This window comes from Lygodium microphyllum, chromosome 8 (genome assembly GCF_053477565.2).
Source record: "Lygodium microphyllum isolate KBCC chromosome 8, Lygodium_microphyllum_v1.1.10, whole genome shotgun sequence".
Classification (NCBI taxonomy): domain Eukaryota; kingdom Viridiplantae; phylum Streptophyta; class Polypodiopsida; order Schizaeales; family Lygodiaceae; genus Lygodium; species Lygodium microphyllum.
The window spans coordinates 5,061,200-5,080,419 of NC_141142.1; the positions used below are offsets into that span (position 1 = coordinate 5,061,200).

General features: G+C 40.1%; 1 long non-coding RNA gene across 3 annotated transcripts in view; it reads right to left on the reverse strand.

Moving 5' to 3' along the window:
• Positions 1–15,804, reverse strand: part of LOC148031922 (uncharacterized) — a 54,423-nt gene extending 38,619 nt beyond the window's left edge. For 2 of the 3 annotated variants that reach the window (XR_015691730.1, XR_015691729.1), the window contains exon 1: positions 15,667–15,804. This is a non-coding gene — a long non-coding RNA (uncharacterized LOC148031922). Of the gene's footprint in view, positions 1–9,160; positions 9,278–9,399; positions 9,489–15,666 lie in introns of all 3 variants that reach the window. The other variant, XR_015691728.1, reaches the window with a different exon arrangement.
• Between the last annotated feature and the right edge of the window lie 3,416 nt (positions 15,805–19,220).

Below are 19,220 nucleotides of genomic sequence, written 5' to 3' on the forward strand. Positions count from 1 at the left end.
CACTCTGACTTCAATGTAGATAAGTGTCAGAGCCGTCTGATGCGCATGAAGATTTGCAAGTAGCTTGCGAAGCCAAACACACTCCATTGTGGCTATGAGCACTGCTTTGTAATCAACTTTACAACTAGAAGTAGGAATTGTAGTTTGTTTATTGTTGAATCAAGAAACAAGAGATGCACCCAAGAAGCAGTAGTTGCTACTATGAGAGACCCGAAAATCTAAACATCCAACCCAATCATTGTCAAAATATCCATGCAAAGAGAGTGAAGAATCAGCCTTGTAGAAAAGGCCAAGATCCTCTGTGCCTACCGAAACACACCCTTCATTTCCTGTCAACGAAGTATTGAAGAGCTGTGCATAAATTTGTGCAACTAAAAGACAGCAAACTAAAGATTGGGCATGTCATAATGATGCCCCCCTCAATGGTGGCAAATTGGATACCCAAATAATAGTGAAGTAGACTCTATCATGGCAAAGGCTTGTTGTAAATTAGCCTTAAATGCTGCAATTTGACTAGCATTGGTGATAACACCAAAAGAAGAATAAAAACAAGGCACAAAAATGTCCATGCATATATCACACTTTCATCTTTTGCAAAGGAAATAATATTCATTTGTTGCAAAATCACTAAAATACATCCTATATGGGAGGGGGGGCCACATCCACATCCATCATTAATAAATAGTATACACAAACATGTACGTACATGCATTTCTAAAAGGTTAGAAAGATTTGAAATGAGAAGGCTAAAGCCTTACGAATACAAATGTATCAAAAAAAATCAAAGAAACAATAAAAATATGAACGGTTGTGTGTCTTTTGGGAAAAAGGTGGGGTGGAAAAAATCAAAGAAACAATAAAAATATGAAAGGTTGTGTCTCTTTTGGGGACAATGTGGGGTGGAGTGCACGGCTGATTATGTGCCTCTTTCTCTCCTTTCTTCCAAGACTCATACATTCTCCCTTTATGGTGCCAATCTTTCTCTCTTCTCTCTCCTCTGTCTTTTGTGTAGAAATTCCTCTTTTCCCTTTGCTCTTTTCTCTTGTACAACTAAAGTTATGGAAGATGAAGATGATGATGATGATTTTGTTCATTGTTAAGTACTAGATTTGTGATTATTTCTTGTATTGAGATTAATGGCTCAGCCATGTGCATAGATTTTGCATGCTTCTACCTTGGTTTTGTGGTTGTTTCTGTTCGTGGGAGGGTTTTTGTCATTTTGGTGCGTAGCCAGGGAAGAAGCTGATCTCAACAACTAAAGTTTAAGAGAGACCTTACGAACTAGCCAAGGAAGAAGCTGATCTCAACAACTAAAGTTTAAGAGAGACCTTACGAACTTTGAGGAACTCTCTGTTAAAGAAGAAGAAGAAGCTGCTCACATCTTTAGCCTTTTCCCCCAAACTTCAATATGGTCCTTTGTCCAACTAACTACCCTTACCCGCGGTTCAAGATTGAAAAGAGAGAAATACGAAATGAAGAACAAGAGCGGAAAGTCCTATTGCTCCTAATTGAAACCCAAACTGATCACCACAATGGAAGAGGTTAAGAAGCTTATGATGAAAGTGGAAACAAAGAAAAAAGAGGTAGTTGAATCAAAAAAAAAATGTTGATTGTCCAACGTGATGAAGCAAAAGCTAGCAAACAAGCAGCCAAAGAAAAAGTTATACGTGATGAATGTGAAGTTGCATTGGCAAGCACAATGCCTATACTTGAAGAAGCATTAGCAACACTTGACACACTGTCTGCAAATGATATAAACTATGTGAAGAATCTTAAGTTTGGCAAAACTATATTGGCAACCCAGATTTCACACTAGAAAGAGCTACTAATGCTCCAGCACGGCAGAGCTGAAGGGCTTTGCAATTTGATCATTGCAATGGACAAATATGATGTAGCGGCAAAATTTGTTGCAACAAAGAGACAGAAACTAAAGGCTGCTTCAAACGTTTCAAATAATAGACGAAGAAGAAGAAGAAGATGGAAGGAGAAAGAGATCCTTCCTCTTTATCATCCATATCTCCGTCAATACAAAGATCCAAGAAGAGAGACAGAAAAAGAACCATAAGAAGAAGAAAAAGCCATTGTCCACAACCTTCTCCTCTTCTCCATCAACCACATGGCCTCCTCCATATCCATGGAAGCCTTTTACTCTCTCCACACAGGCGAATCCTCCTGAGCCACACTAGAGGCAAATGCGTTTGAATGGACCCAAAAGAGGACAACTAGAAGAAGAAGAAGGAGGAGGAGGAGGAGGAGGAAGAGATCAAGCTACTTCTGGGTAACAGCCAAGCATCGCCACCAACCAGCCGTTGGCACCTCAAAAACACAGAAGAAGATGCAGAAGATTGGAGGAGGAGGAGGAAGCAAAGGGAAGAAAGAGGTCATTCCCATCCCAAACTGAAAAGATAGAATGTAGAAAAAAATAGAAGAAGCACTCCCCTAGATCTCATCCTCCACTCGCCATGTCTCACGCCTTCTCCTCCACCTGGTGTTTCACCCACCTCAAGCATCTGCCAAAGATGCGATACAAGCATTGCAGAGTCCTTCCTGTGGGGATGTTAAAACTATTCATATGCAAATTGAGGAGACAGATTGTGAGATAAGATTGAGGAAGAGCATGTCATGATGGAGGCCACAAGAAGAAAGGTGAGGCCTAACCGGGATGCCTAGCAACCGTTGTTGGAATAGGAGTGAAAGGATCTGGGGGAGGCGGAGGCCCTCGGGGATTGAAGGGGCAGAAGAAGGAGATGATGAATGGTGATACAATAACCGATACATTTTCTTAAGGGAACCACATTTGTGGAGGGATACTCGCAAAAGAAGAAGCGGATGAAATTGTCGTAGAAGGAAAGATGAATAAGTCCTCCTCACAATCTTCCATATTTCTTATACCCCTCTCCACCATACAGCAAAGCAATGATGCCTCTTATTATCTCCTCCCTCAGCCCTTTCTTCCCCATCATTCCTACCTCATCTAGAGCTGGCGGCTCATGCTTCCCTGCTTGGTAGAACAGCCATTGCAACCATCCTCTGACGATGGCCATGGAAGTAGCATCCCTCCTTTCCTCTTTGCTTTTCCGCTCGACAATATCCCTCCTCCACCATGACTATCCACTCCCTAGCAATCTGTCTCACCACAATGGCCTTCTCTTCATCATCATCCTAAGCAATCCTCTCTTATGTCACCACCTAATCTTCTCGGACTCCTCTTCCTCCTAGTCAAGATCTGCACCACTTCATCCTCCAATTGCAAAACTACTCACATGTTTACACTTAGGGTTATCATAATTTTAAGAAAAAATCCATTAGCCAATATTAAATAAAAACTGCATGTGGCACTTGTTCCCCCACCTACTTTGATCGTCATTAGATAGAGGTGAATTTTATTTTTTTGATCATATTTTTAACCTTTAAGGAAAAACAAATTTAACATAAGAGATTATTCTTATGTTCTACTTTGCTTATATAACATAATAAAAGCTTCATGTGACTAACCCTTATTAGCCTTGCCTCCTCTTTAACAACCTCTCCCATAGACCTCACATACTTCACATTATCATTTGCTTAACATGGTTTCAACCCCTCTTTCTTTCCCTTCTTGATCTTTATGTCCACATGGCCAACTCTCAATGCCCTTTAAAGACAAAAATAATGACACACATTTAAAGTGAGACATAACATTCTCAAAGAAACAAAAAGCTAAAAATATCAAACCTAAACACATATTCTAAAATTTTAAAACACACCCCTGTGATACCTATCACTAGCAATCACAATGCAAACCCTTTTGCAAGGGGATAACTAGTTAAAACAATTTTATCCTCGTAGATAACAATGCTAAACAAACCTTGAGTGTGTCTAGAGCTACATGATAAAGGGAGTCATCCTTATTTCCCCACTGGACACAAAATAAGCTCATGATCCCTTATTGAAGACAAAACCCTATCCTTTGGAGACTATACAAGTTTTTCAATGTGAGAGTATGATTGAGGCAGGAGTTCCCTTACTCTGGTGGTCATGGATTTGGAATCCCTATACCCTACCATGGCTAGGCCTTGTGATCGAAGTTGTTTTACTAACAATTTTGGAAGTGTTTTATGTTAGACAATGGTTTTTCTTTGACAAGGTTTGCGAGGACGCTTCACGTTTCAGTGTGGGAGAAAATGATAACACCAAAAGAAGCATAAAAACAAGGCACAAAAATATCCATGCATATATCACACTTTTATCTTTTGCAAAGGAAATAATATTCATTTGTTGCAAAAGCATTAAAATACACCCTACATGGGAGGGGGGCCACATCCACATCCATCTTTAATAAATAGTATACATAAAAGTGTACGTGCATGCATTTCTAAAAGGTTAGAAAGAATTGAAATGAGAAGGCTAAAGCCTTATGAATACAAATGTACCAAAAAAAAATCAAAGAAATAATAAAAATGTAAAGGGTCATGTGTCTTTTGGGGAAAAGGTGGGGTGGAGTGCACGGCTGATTATGTGCCTCTTTCTCTCCTTTCTTCCAAGACTCATACATTCTCCCTTTATGGTGACAATCTTTCTCTCTCCTCTCTCTTCTGTCTTTTGTGCAAAAATTCATCTTTTCCCTTTCCTCTTTTCTCTTGTACAACTGAAGTTATGGAAGATGATGATTTTGTTCATTGTTAAGTACTAGATTTGTGATTATTTATTGTTTTGAGATTAATGGCTCAGCCATGTGCATAGATTTTACATGCTTCTACCTTAGTTTTGTGGTTGTGTCTATTCGTGGGAGGATTGTTGTTATTTGATGACACCAAAAGAAGCATAAAAACAAGGCACAAAAATGTCCATGCATATATCACACTTTCATCTTTTGCAAAGTAAATAATATTCATTTGTTACAAAAGCATTAAAATACACCCTACATGGGAGGGGGGCCACATCCACATCCATCTTTAATAAATAGTATACATAAAAGTGTACGTGCATGCATTTCTAAAAGGTTAGAAAGAATTGAAATGAGAAGACTAAAGCCTTATGAATACAAATGTACCAAAAAAAAATCAAAGAAATAATAAAAATGTGAAGGGTCGTGTGTCTTTTGGGAAAAAGGTGGGGTGGAGTGTACGGCTGATTATGTGCCTCTTTCTCTCCTTTCTTCCAAGACTCATACATTCTCCCTTTATGGTGCCAACCTTTCTCTCTCCTCTCTCCTCTGTCTTTTGTGCAAAAATTCCTCTTTTTCCTTTTCTCTTTTCTCTTGTAACTGAAGTTATGGAAGATGAAGATGATGATGATGATCTTATTCATTGTAAGTACTAGATTTGTGATTATTTCTTGTATTGAGATTAATGGCTCAGCCATGTGCATAGATTTTTCATGCTTCTACCTTGGTTTTGTGGTTGTTTCTGTTCATGGGAGGGTTGCTGTCAATTGGTCCCAAATGCAACATGTGAGAATGTATACAAGTAAACCAAGCCCATGGAGCTTGCTTTGAACCATAGAAAGCCTTCTTGAGACAATAGACTTTGTGCTTAGAGCTTGTGACTGCAAATCCTTGAGGTTGAGAAATATATACCTCTTCAATGAGATATCCATGGAGAAATGTCTCTTGATGTCTAGCAAATGCACTTCCCAGTGAAAGTGGGTAGCAAGGGCAATAACACTCCTCATGGTCGTAATGCGAGAGATAAGGGAAATACTCTCCTCAAAGCTGATTCCATGATGTTGGGCATAGCCCTTAGCAACAAGGCAAGATTTGTACCTATCAATAGAACCATCTAGCTTTCTTTTAATTTTATAAACCCATTTGGTACATATTGCATGCTTACCATGAGGCAAGTCACATAGCTCCCAAGTGTCATTCTGATGGATGAAATCAATCTCTGCCTTCATTGCTTTCACCCAACAATCATCTGAAAAAGCATCTTTATAGCATAAAGGTTCTTCATTGCATGATGAAGCCATCAATGAACATGCAAGAAGACTACCTTGTTCCTTGCGAGCAGAGGCTCATATGTGGGCAGCCAAAGAAAGAGGTTGCTTGTTGTCTGGAAGAGTGTCTAGCAACCAACGGGGGAGACTTTTCGGCTACTAAACTTCAGCCCTTGTGTGCTCCAAGAGAACATGAATAGGGGGGCTGTTCATCGGACAGGGTATCCTAAAGCTATTGTGGCTATAAACCAAGCTGAATAGGCTGCTGTAATGTATTTGTAGATGGTGAAAAGGAAGGCTGAGAAGAAGGATCAGCCATGGAACCTTTGTGGAAAAGTGGTAGTAGGTTGTCAAAAATGTCTGAAGCATCAATAATAGCCTGTTTTGACAGTCCAACAAGGGATGAGAAGAATTTTCAGCAAACATAATATCTCAACTAACAATAATCTTGCTTGTAGAGGGTTGATAAATGCGGTACCCTTTGCTTTCAGCATTGTATCAAATAAATATGCAATGAATAGCCTTATCATCTAGCTTATGCATTTGAAGGCACATGAGCATATGTTAATGATCCAAAAATCCTCATATGGGAGAGAGAAGGCTTGGAGCTAGTCCATGCCTCATAAGGAGTGATGGTACGTAAAGCTTTTGTGGGACACCTATTCAAAACATAAGCTGTGGCCCCCCCCTTAAGTACATGAGAGAGAAATGTAATGCTCGGCAAGAGGTGATGTGCTTAGATGCACCACTATCAAAATATCAAGTTGAACCCACATCAAAGATAGAGAAACAGGTATCATGAATAGCAGGATTATACCAACATTGAATGAAAAAAGTATAATCCTTAAACTAAGAATAGTTCATAGTCGCGTATGAGAACAAGACCGGACTCCTTTTCCAATGCAATGCGCTTATGACATTCAAGGGTCATGCCCCCTTTTTCGGCAATAATTACCCCTCTTGGGTTTGTTGACTATACCCTTTGAAGGGTTGGAAGAGGATGGACTAGTATGGAAGGATGTCTTCGATGGAAAAGGAGTGAAGTAGAAGGATAACCAATATGAAAGTTTACTAATTTTTTACCAGTAGGTTGTTTTTTACTTTTGGTTTGGCTTTTCCACAATGATGGATGGAAAAGGCATGTTCACTTGCCATAGTCGCATTGTGGTTGAGACGGCTTTGTTCTTCCTATAACAAAAGAGACACAAGCTAGTCCAAACTATAGATAACTTGGTTGCCCGTAGTTACCAACCCCAAAGTTGTAGGAAAATCTTGATATGACTCAGATAGGCCATTAAGAGTGATGGAAACAAGCTAATTATCTGAGACCTCTTCATCAATGTTTAGTAATTGCTCAATAAGATCTTTGATGCCAGTGAGATAGGCATCCATGTTACCTCCTTCCATGCGAACGTCTTCTAGTTGCTTATGTATGTAAGCAATGCGCACTTGATACAATGGGGCAAGCTTATCCCATGCAACCTTGAATGTCTGGTCATGGATGAACGATAAAGCGATTAGGGCATACGCTTGGGCGTCACAGTCATCCCATCATATATGCTCTTGAGTGGGAGGCGATATGGAAGAAAACGATCATTCGGCATCATGAGAGCCACCTCTTGATGTGGAGGCGGGAGGTGGTGCCAATGTTGGAGAAGCTGGCCTTTGCTCACTGCCATTTACAATATGAGATATATTCTTGGCGACAATAACATGTCGCATCATATAGGCCAATATAGGTGACCACAACCAAGGTGCTTGATAACCAAGTTGGTTTAGTGATTGCTTGCGGCGAGGTACAATCTAGTAGCTTCTATATAATGACCCAATTCCTCTCCCAAACGACTCCCAAGGGCTCTAAGTTCCATCATTTTCATGCCCTAGCTTCCACTAGGGAACCAACAAATGACGAGCATCTCTTAGCATTTCCGCTTGGGACATGTTGGGATAACTCTCTTTACAAATGGTTATGTAATCAGATGATTGAGAGCCTTCCACACCTAAAATTGTCCAAGAATGTTTGTAAAGCTTGTCAGATTGGGAGACAATACCGTAAATCTTTCCCTTAGTAAACCCCTCGTAGAGTTTAGGGAGCCCCGTAGGTTGATCCACATTGATCTTCAAGAATTAGCATCCACTGTTGCTACTAATGGTACATCATACTTCTTTTTTATTGTGGATTATTATACAAGATATATATGGGTTTACTTCTTGACGTATAAATTTGATGCCTTCATATACTTCTCTGCCTAGGTGTGCCTTGTGCAAAACCAACTCCCCTTCTCGAAATGGAACCTTAAGAGTGTAGGAATCGGACAATGATGAACATAGCATGCTCTATGTTGTTCTTGGCAAAGCTTCCCAAGCACCCATGGACTAAGGCTATTAATACTTCTATGTACATCCTCAAAGAGTACCCGACTGCAATGGTCCCTCAAAAGACCCACATTGACGCATTCTTTGGCACTTGTTCTCTCATTTCCCACCTTTTGAGTCTTTGGCATATTGCTTGTTTGATCCCAGGACAAACAAAGTCATTACCTAGAGATATCTAGTTTTTTTATGAGAGGGATATTGTGCAATCCCCTGCACCACACTTTGAGCCGATTCCTCAACCTAGATTGCCTAAGATAGTGCCCTCTAAGCCAGGTCTACTACTCACTCTTGACCCACGTGTAGAGTCTTGAGCTCCCAAGCCCCCTTCTAGGGACTCGTTAGCTTGTTGGTACAAACAAACCATGTGGGATTCGGGGATCCTTTCACTGGACTCCATCATGGAGGGACCTAGAAGATCTACCTGGCTTGTACCTACCGCATCATTTGTGTCCGCATTTACGGTAAATAGAGAGAGAGATTGGTGCAACAATCTTCTAGCACACAGTCCTCAACCATAACAATCCAATTTCCAAATGCATTTGTACGAGCAGTAGTGCACAAAGTAGCTAGCATTTTGGTCCATGGCTGTTGCCCTTTGGCAAACCAATGTAATTGCTTTAAAACATCCAATTTCAAAGGTTCCATGCTACTACGGAACTAATTGCTTAAAGCACTATCCCCACACAATGTATTGCACACTAGCGATTATAAAAAGTCATTCCTTTATTTACAAAAGACTAGCATAATGATCCAAACAAATGCAAAGCTGACAGTTCATGATTGATTAAATTAGTGTTCAAGAGTCCCCAGCATTTCTAAAGTGGGTCAAAGAAATTATCAGCATTTGACTTCCCGAATTTTCAATTTTTACCTGCTCCATGGCTGAGGCTATCACTTTAGGAATTGGTTCTGATGAATCTCCAATTGAAAGATCTATTATCTTTGCATTGGGATGAGTGGCGCAGTGTTTTGCAAGTTTTCGACGTACCTAAATTTCTCACCGTAAAACAGCCACAAACCAAATTGTGCAAAGTTATATTATTTACAGATAGATGTGATTACCATCACTGGGGCCTAAAATAAGGAAGAATGAAGGTTTGGAAGAGTCACCTCCAGGACAAATAAGTCACGTTCACACTGTGCCAGGTTGGCATTGCCCTGAACCTTAGTAGCATGTTGTGTCTAAGCCACACCTTTAGCTGCCATGGCATCATTCATTATGTTGACAGTTGAAGTCACGTTATCAGTGTACCACATAAACAAGTTGTTAATATAAACACATCCTTTTGAAAGTAATGTACTTCACATTGATGATAAAGAGCTGATTAGCTCTCCAACAATCAGCAATTCTTTGGACCAACCAAACTTTGATTGCCATGTCAAAAGAGCTAACTACACCATGTGACCACTTCTTTATATCAAAAAGAACAATCTTAATGTGACTGAATATGTTGCATTGCATACAATATACTTATTGAGCTCATCAATACACTAACTAGAGCTCATACAATACACTTATTGAGATTTGAAAGGTGCTAATTAGATGTCTTCCCTTTCTCCTCTCCCCCCACCCCCAAAACAAGAATAAAAAATAAAAAAAGGAACACGTTGAAACAAAGCAATAGATGGAGGTCTTACACTTAACCGAAGTATAACAACAAAGCAACAAAAAGTATCTAAAGTTTAACAGATACAAGTTGTAAAGAAATGGTAGGGTTTGGATGGAGAAACACAGAGTGTACGGTAAACACTCTGCCAAAGAAACTCAAAAACAAAGTAGTAGTAGTAGTAGTAGTAGTAGTACACACTACAAGGATACAGGAGTATAGCGACGGTCATTTTCAACGCAAATTAGCGGCGTCGCTATTTGCATCACGGCACAAATAGCGACGGTACTCGGGAAAAAAAAAGCGAGCCGAAACCCGAGCGCGTCATTTTGCGCGAACGAACGAAAGAGGGAGTGAAAGGGAGAGCGAACTGTATCTTGCATTTGAGGGAAAGGGAGAGAAACAGAGAAAGAGAGAGAAAGATAGCTTCTCACCGCCGCCGTTTGCGAAGAAGAGGAGGAAGTGTATAAAGAGTGAAAAGGAGCCGCCGAATCCATCCTCGAGCTTTTGCGATGAGTGCATTGTTCCCTCTTGCTTTGTTTTTATTTTTACTCCTTTTCATTTGATTGTTTTTGTTAAAAATCATGTGTATTGAGAGAGAAAAAGAGTAAATGAGAGAGGGAGAGGAAGAGAGAAAAAGAAAGAAGGAACGAGAGAGAGAAGAAAAAAACATTAAACATAATAGAGAAAGAGAGAAAGAGAGAGGGAGGGAGGGAGAGAGGGAGAGAGGAGAATGAATGAATAAAAAACAAAGAGAGGGTAAGATCATGTTCTTTAATTTCTTATTTTCTTGTTTGTAGTAGTAGTTGTTGTTGTTGTTGTTGTTTTATTTCTTCTTTTCTTGTTTGTTGTTCTTGTGGTAGTCGTAGTAGTAGTAGTGGTAGTGGTTGTTGTTGTTGTTTAATTTCTTCTTTTCTTGTTTGTTGTTGTAGTTGTAGTTGTAGTCATGGTCGTAGTAGTAATAGTAGTGGTAGTAGTAGTAATAGTAGTAGCAGTAGTAGTAGTACTAGTAGTAGTTTTCTCTATAGATTCTCCAGGACGTTGGAGATAGCAGCGTGAGGCGGCGAGGGCACGACTGGAGGCAGGGGTGGTCAATCATCTTGGGAGTAGCGGCCACAAGTCATATCCGGAGGACTTTGTAAGTTTTTCTTTTTCTCTGCTTGCTTATTTTTTTGCAATATCCCTTGTACTGACAATCGTATTTCTAACAGTTGTATTTTGTTTTCTTTGCAGCACTCCATTACAAACCACGATCCCACCGGCCTAGAGACTCGATATGCAGAGAGACATTGCTAATACCGATGTTTTTTGCGACAACGGGAGCAAATTTCTTTATGAACATTTTCGTTGCTTTGAACGTCGGTATAAGGCTTGTATCTTGTAATGACATTGTGCCAAAGAAACTCAAAAACATAGTAGTGGTAGCGGTAGTGGTAGTGGTAGTGGTAGTGGTAGTGGTAGTGGAAGTGGTAAGAGAAGGAGGAGGAGGAGGAGTAGTAGTAGTAGTAATAGAAGAAGAAGAAGAAGATTGTGGTAGTGGTAGTGGTAGGAGAAGGAGAAGGAGAAGGAGAAAAAGGAGTAGGAGTAGGAGTAGGAGTAGTAGTAGAAGAAGAAGAAGAAGACTAGCAGCAGCAGTAGTACTAGTACTAGTAAGTAGTAAGTAGGAGGAGGAGGTGGTGGTGGTGGTGGTGGTAGTGGTAGATGAAGAAGAAGGACAAGAAGAAGAATAGGCACTGTGAAGAGAGCAAAACATAGTCCTTTGGGCAGAGAAATGATGAAGGACAACAGCCGAAGAAGCGAAACGCAGTCCTCAGGGGCTACTGGCAGCAAATGCAAGACCTGAAGATGAAGGTGACAGTCTCCAAAAGGTGCTTGTGAGCTGAGTGACCACTGTAGTCAGCAAACGCAGGTTGCTGATCAAGGATGCTGGCAACAGGCTGGTGACATGAGAGATCTGCAGCAAAAAACAGCCTGTTCTAGGGTCACCATGTACTCGCAGCAGCAAAACTCAGGTCCCCAAGTTGAGGCTGCAGTAAGGGCTGGACAGTCAATGAGGAAAACACAAGTGCGCAACAAACTCCAAACAAGGCAGCAGGCTGGGCAAAAGCCAGCTGATTTGGAGGCAGGTCTGAATGGTGTGGGCAGCAGCAAACAGCTCCAGAAGGCACCACGAGTCACTCTCGTTGGGGAGCACCCACCTAGGCATTGGAGAGGTGGAGGAGATCAGTTGTCGATGATGAGGGAGACTGGCTGAAGAATGAGGTGCAGAGTGATGCCCATGCCCTATTTATAGGCACATGAGTCACTAAAGTGTCTAGGGTGGCACCGGACTCTCTTGCCTGGCACCCAAACACTAATCAATGATACAGATGAAGCCTTCTTGGGGCTGTAAATGGAAACCTAAATAAGAATTAATAAAGTTAATGACTTTGGTTTCTCAACACAACTAGTTGGGACATCAATATATGGCAATAAAATTTTCTATAGTATTTGCCCCAACATAGCACATTCACATCAACGTGTCCCACAATGCTTTAGAGGAAACACCAAAAGACCCTTGCAAAAAACCAAGAAAGATGGAACTGAGCACTAAACAAAACGGCTTTGAGACAGACATGCTTCTTGGTCAACAATTACATATACTCAACATATTAATTCTGGAAACCCTAACTCTTGCATGGCCACCAATTTCACAGTCAATGGGCATTGGACAGCATCAGGATCTTGGTAGCTCACAGGTGGGACCAAAAGAACTATCAAGAGCATTTTATCTCAAGGGCAAGACTAAAGGAACTTCTAAAATGTGCATTCCTAAGGTTCAAGTGAAAACTTTCACATTAGCTCACAGGTGGGACCAAAAGAACTATCAAGAGCTTTCTACCTCAAGGGCAAGACTAAAGGAACTTCTAAAATATTAGGATTTAATGCATTAACAAGCAGCCCCTTCAAGATTAAAAAAAAGCTAGTGGGATTTTTAAGTTGACACATGCAATTAGAATGCCTCTCTGGTTGTTTGAAGCTTTTCATCTCTCTCATTCAGCAGCCACAAGTTTGTTTCAGCTCTTCTCCTCAGTTTTGCTGCAGATTTCTCAATACTCAGCTATATATACAGTGCATGGAGTCAGGACAGCATCAAACCTTCTCCTCCTAGCATGGGAATCCATTGGGCAGCTCCAGAACTCCACTATCAGAAGGTTTTGTTGCTGATTTAGACCTAAATCTCTTCACAATAGGTTCTCAATGTTCTATTGTGACAAATCCCTCTGTTTGTAAGAGAAGCAGTACACAAATTTGTGGGAACTGTTTAGGACAGATATCTAGGCAAATGCTCCACGAACAAAAGCTTAATTGCTAGCTGCCATTTCTAGGGTTTTGCAAGTTGTGGACCTTTGAAAAGTCCAGAGTTCGTAAGAGACCAGCAATCCAGATGAGTCATTGAGCACCTGAGGATCAGATGTGTTGCAAGAAACTGTTGGAAATTCAGCCTAATCTAGAGCATTCTTCAATATCCTAAATAAACACCAAAAGGGGAGCCATACATGGGGGCCAATAGTTGTATCTATATACACCATACAGGTGCACTCCAGCTCTAGGTCTCTGTGGCTTCCAATAGCTGAATTTACTGAATTGCCAAATTATGTGTTTGTTTAATCAAGGTTTACTAACAACAGTGTGAGAGCTCTAAACATCCTCATCTAACTCAGAGTGAGGCTCACGATGTGGAGATGGAGAGGGAAAGACACACGGAATGGCATGACCACTCATGGAAGTTCTCTCTTTGTACCACTGTATATCAGCTCTTCTCTTGAAGAAAAAAGAACTCAAGGGGATCTCTTTAATAGTGCCTAGCAAAGATATAGTTTTTCTTGTCAACCAAGCACTAGCTAAAGGAGCAAAAGCATCATGCAATCATTGTAGAAGATGGGATGTGAGGAGTTAGTTTGCTACCATAAAAATAAGCCAAACTCTCTTCAATGCAAGAAACTTGAACACACAAGAAAGGAATGTTGGCACAACGAGGATGCCAATGTAGGACCACGAAGAAGAATCTCCATAAATTACAGCCTTGGATCTAGATAGATTATTTTTAACCCTTCCATCTTCAATGCTACGTGATGAAAAGGTCACTACCCAACCAAAAGAACTCGGTTGTAGCCAATGACCCCAGAGGCAGCCCTATAGCTACTGAGCTGGAATGTAGGGGAGAGACTTCCACCTATTTGATTTACAGTGTGACCAAGATAACCTATGCTTCAAAGGGGATGTTGAGAAGCCAAGGGTAGATAGCAATGTATTGGTCTAGAATGCATTGCCAATGTCGCACATTGAACTTAATCCAAAGGATGACAGCCAAATCAGATCCACTGAGGCCACTACTGCTGCAATTAAAGAGTCCTAATCTACAAGGAGAAGGGGTGGAGTGAATTTTGCCAAGATCCCAACATATTTAGGAATGCAACCGCAACCTAGGGTTTATAATCTACGCTAATATACTTGATGCCTATTTAAGAGGTCCTATGCTTGTGATCAGTTACATGTGTGTTCTAGTTTCACGTCTATTGTTTAACTTTCATTTCCTCTTATGATGAAGCATCTGCACGTAGTTGCTGATTAGGCCCTCCCATTTGATCAAACTTGCATACTGCTATTTCAACTCATATGGAGGCAAGGTGTCTTGATTCCTTGGAGTGGGCCATGAAGTCAGCTACCAACTTTTAAAAAGCGAGAGAAGCGCGAGAAGGCTGGTCAGCCTACCTGATCTGTTGCTGCCAAGCCCACAGAAAAGAGCAAGTCCACAAGCAGTAGTAGGAAAGACTCTCCTAAGAAGGCAGTTGCTTGTGAGGAGCAACAAAGGCTATGGGACAAGAACAAGCGTCCCATATGCAAGCAAATGGGGCATATTGCTTACAGATTGCCCCTTGGCTTTCCAAGATACACTTGAAAAAATAAAGAGACCCACCACAAGCACATTGAATATTTGAAAGGATTTCATGATTCACTCACTTGCCAAATACATCAATTAACGTATTTTCATAAGTGTTAAGAGATGAGTTGTTCAACGTTGTATGCTTAGAAAGAGTGTGCAAGCAACAAAGAAGACAAATGCGGTGAAAACATCACACTCTATGCCAGTCTCGTTTTCTGTTTTGCAAAAAAGAAAACCATGTCAAGTATGTTAGGTGCCATAGATTCGTCAGAATTTCAGCTTGTCTACAGCAGCAATTCAATTTGTCTGCACACAGGAAGGCCTGAAGTTTTCCCTTCAGATACCTAAAACTAGTGCTTCAATAGTATCAGTATTAACGTGGTTGTTGTTGTTGCAGTGTTGTGTTAGTCGTTTAAGCGTGCAACAACTGGAATTCTAGATTTCATCATCAAATCAAAAAGCAAAGGCTAGACTCAATTTTGTATAGAAGATCTGAATAGCGAGCTGTAAGAGTATTAAAGTTTACAACTCGAAGAAATTTTTTGCTAAAATATGGATTGTCGTATCAAGACGATTGAAAGACCAGAAGTGTTGTCACTGCAAACACTTTTGGAACATAAAAATCCATGCCTTATCCACATATTGTGAACCCATACTGCGAGTCTAGAAGACTTGCATGTATATATCAATTAGCTAAAGTCTTTGTATTGAGAAATTCCTGATTGTAGTTGCAGGGAATCCGCACGTTCAACACAAAGACAACAGCAAAGAAGAGAGCAAAAGGAGATCACTAACTCACAGCTCCGGCACCTGGCAGATTAGATAGAAAGACTGAACTGTTACCTGGGTCGTTTTGGGCAGATTTGGCCGCGGTAAGCTTCCTGCACTGCAAGCAAAAATACGAGGGACGATCGTCTGATAAGACACAACACGAGAACGGGGGTGTCAACCCGTCTTGAAACGATATTACTGTACTGCACAGCCGCCGTTCCGAAAATTGCGGAAAACTACCGGTACATTTAATTATCGCATGAAAAAAAAATATTGTGAATAGTTTTTTTCTTTTTTAACGCGCTTCAGAGAAATTTATATCAATAATAATGGTATCTATTCTATCTCTTATTTCCAGATTTGCCTGGAGGCTCACCCCCAAACCTCACATTGTTGGCATGGCAAAACCTCAAAATTTCTTGGACTTTGGGAGCTAAAAAGCTTGATTTTTCTAGGACTTTGTGACTCCGCAATCCTCTCTCTCTCTCTCCCACATGCGATCATTCAAGGCCTCTGTCTCCTCTCTCTCTCTCTCTCTCTCTCTCTCTCTCTCTCTCTCTCTCATGCAATCATTAATAGCACGTCTACCTCTCTCTCACAACTACGTTGACATGTGCAGCTCAGTAAAGGAGTTTGAAGTTCTATATGCAGTTCTTACATGTTTGTTATGTAGCAATTTTACTGATATTGCTTACATATGCATAGTGTTTCGAAGTGAAGTACATTTGTAGATAAGTTTTTGCATTGTTTAAATACATGGAGGATGTCGAAAGGAGAATATGCATGCATATGTAGTTCGAGTCACTGATCATGATTTTGAATGCTCACATTTCTTTTGGTCGTAGGTGCCATGGCCAAGTGGGAATAAGAACGGAAACACTGCATTTTCCTAGGTGATATCTAGGCAAGGTGAGGTTCTTACAGGCAAGCCGTCCATCCTAAACATTGTTGTTCTTTCAACGAGACGGTTATTATTTCATAATATGATGCATGCAAACATGTGCTGATTGGCCCTTTGGAATGCATGTCGTCATCTTGGCTCGACTACATTTTCGAGCAAACTGTAACATCTTGCTTGGAGCATTGGGTCGAATGGAAAACTTTCATGATGGAGCTCTATAATCCTTTCGATGGATTGCCTATTGGGGATGCAAAGATGTCCTTGGATGTGGATGTTCTGCTATAGCCATGTACTTCTGGATCAGTGGATTATGTAGCATGTTGAAAGCAAACACATCCACAATATCTGATGTAGTCAAATCAATTCTAGTAGATGGCTGTGAAAGTGATCCATCATTCCAAGAGTCTAGAGGGTTATTGAGAATAGATCGACAGTCCAAGATCCTATTCGCAATCACTCTGGTTGTTTTGCAGACCGAGATGGATGTATCAATGATGCTCAATAGTTGAAGCTGTAAGGGCTTTGCATTGAGAATTCGTTTTTAGTCTGGTAAGAGTGACACCACGTATTTGTTTCTCTCTTTCTTCGCAAGACATGGTCGGCATATAGTTATCATTATGTTGACTCCGTGTTATTGGCATGCAAGGATGAGAATAGTGCTTGCCAAACCCATTGTAACTTGTATTTCTTTTGTAGATGGATCATTCTTTTGCGAGTTAACAGCATGATGTTACATTGTGACTATGCCACAAGATGCGCACATTATTAGTCTTTCAATGATGTTTTCGCATTCTATCGCCAAAGATGATTTGAATTTTTCTATGTTGTACCAAGTTGCAGCAAACAGTTTTAGTGATGTTTTTCTAGAAGCCATAGTTTTCCTTTTTCTAGAAGTCCTGAAGGATGCCTTGTGACTTTGTTTCTTTATAGCGTCCATTGATGCTGATGAGAACAATATGTTTTTGTCATAAAACCGTAGTACACTTGTTCATGGAAGAATATGTTATACTTCGTAATTTCTTTTTTTAAAAGATAATTTATTTTTTCAACGTGCAGGATAATGATTTTTTTCTTCTTAATAGTAATTCTAATAAAATAAATAAATGAAATCAATAAACAATAACAGTACTTCAAAAACTTTAAAAAAACTAAATGAAATGAGAAAACATGCTATATAGCATGTCGAAAAGTTGGCATAAATCTCTTCATAATTAAATAATTATGGAAGAAGGTGCCATTGCCCCATTCATTCAGAATATTCCGCTTGTTGAAGCTTTACATTTTCAACTTTTCAGTACAATCAAAAGTTCGTTATGCTTTTATTTTCGCCATACGTTCAAAAGATTGTTTTCTTTCATTTTCGTTTCACTACTATTTACTAATCTAAAAAGAACGAATGACGAAGATTTGAAATTAACCTTAATAAACTAAAAAGACAAATGACAAATTTATTTAAACTAATCCTAAAAAGAACGAATGACAAAGATTTGAATCTAACCTTTTAGCTTGCAAACACAATGACTGAGGAATTGACTTATGCATCTCCACACACTTGTGTATGACCTTCCTCTCTCCTCAAATAAGATACGAATTTCGTAATGAAGAGAATCGCTCATACTACTTAACTCTCCCCCCTTTATATAGGCTTAAGGTTTCCCAACGCTCAAAGCTTTCCTTTAAGCTTTTTAAAGCTTTTGTAGTTTACAAACTTGAAAAGCCTAAAAGCTTTCAAACATTTAAGCTTTTCTTAAAAAGATTTTCTTCAATTTTTGGTGTACATTGACGTTTTCCTTCTTTAACCCAAAAACAAAAACAAAAAGATAATTACAAAACGTCACATAGATGTTGCACTTGTAAAGAAACCAAAGAGTCAAGACTTTGTGTGTGCGTGCATGCATGCATGCGTGCGTGCATGTGTGTGTGTGTGTGTGCGTGTGTGTGGAAGCAAGGACTGAGATTGGGGCCACCATAGGAGAGTCTCTCTCTCTCTCTCTCTCTCTCTCTCTCTCTCTCTCTCTCTCTCTCTCTCTCTCTCTCTCTCTCTCTCTCTCTCTCTCTCTCTCTCTCTCTCTCTCTCTCTCTCTCTCTCTCTCTCTCTCTCTCTCTCTCTCTCAATGACTAGATTGCCCAACCATCCCTCCATTGTGCTCTAGGAAAGCTATTCCTCTTGCCATGGTCAAGGCTCTGAAGGCCACAATTCTCTTTGATGGAGCTCACCTAAAGTAGGAATTATCATTGTTTGGCATGATTATTGCTTCCTTTTCCAAAGCCCATCCACTTGCTTGAAGGAGTTCTACAAAGAAATGAAGTCATTCTTGAAGAATCACAAGCTCCGATATTTATGTGAAGGACATAAACGATCAAGACCCATCTAAGAGGTCATCTTCCAAAGTAGATTTCAAAGAAAGTATTGGTAAGGGTTATTGCATGTGAAGGAGCTACATCACTATAGTTTCTGTTGGATTAGTAATAGCTAAATAAGATAGCTCGTCTCTCTTTTTTGAGGTATAGTGCAACATAGATGACAAGTGTTGGATAGAGAAACACCATCTCTCAATCCAGCGGCTCTCTATGCTTGCATCTCGAAGATGTTGCCCACTTGATGTAATTCAAGGGGGGATTGTGATGGCTAGTTGCTAATGTTTTGCATGGGAAAACTCTCTATGGTAATTTTTAAACATTGGCCTTCTATTTAGTTACAAGATGGCATAAAACATTGTGTTTT